Here is a 489-nt window from a genome sequence, read left to right on the forward strand (position 1 = left end):
AACTGTGAACAGCTTACAGAACATACTGTAGCTAAAGGCTACGTAGCAGTAGGTCTAACGAACTGATACCACAGTCGAACTGCACAATGAATTTAATGACTTCGGAAGGCTCATGCACCATGTACCAAGTCACGGGTTACGTAACAAAGAATAAATCAAAAGAAAAACAATGATCCTTTATTCTGAATTGCTGGCTTACAGCTGACGCCATGCTGGTGGACGAGAACAAGGCGTTTCCCTCCGCTGGGAACTAAACTCTTATTTCATGCAGATTCCGCGAAAACAATTTTTATTGTTTTATCCACCAACATGGCCGCCTTGTAACGCGGTTGCAAGCAAAAAAATAGACCTGGGACAATAGAATGATACAAAAGACAGAAAACGAACTTGGTATATGGTGCTTCCGCCATTCGGAATACGTACAAATGAGTATGTGTGATCATGAACCAGCTGAAATGTAAATAACAAAATGCCTTAGTACAAAATATC

This window comes from Oculina patagonica, chromosome 9, assembly GCF_052425735.1.
Source record: "Oculina patagonica isolate OP01 chromosome 9, crgOcupat, whole genome shotgun sequence".
NCBI classification, from domain to species: Eukaryota; Metazoa; Cnidaria; class Anthozoa; order Scleractinia; family Oculinidae; genus Oculina; species Oculina patagonica.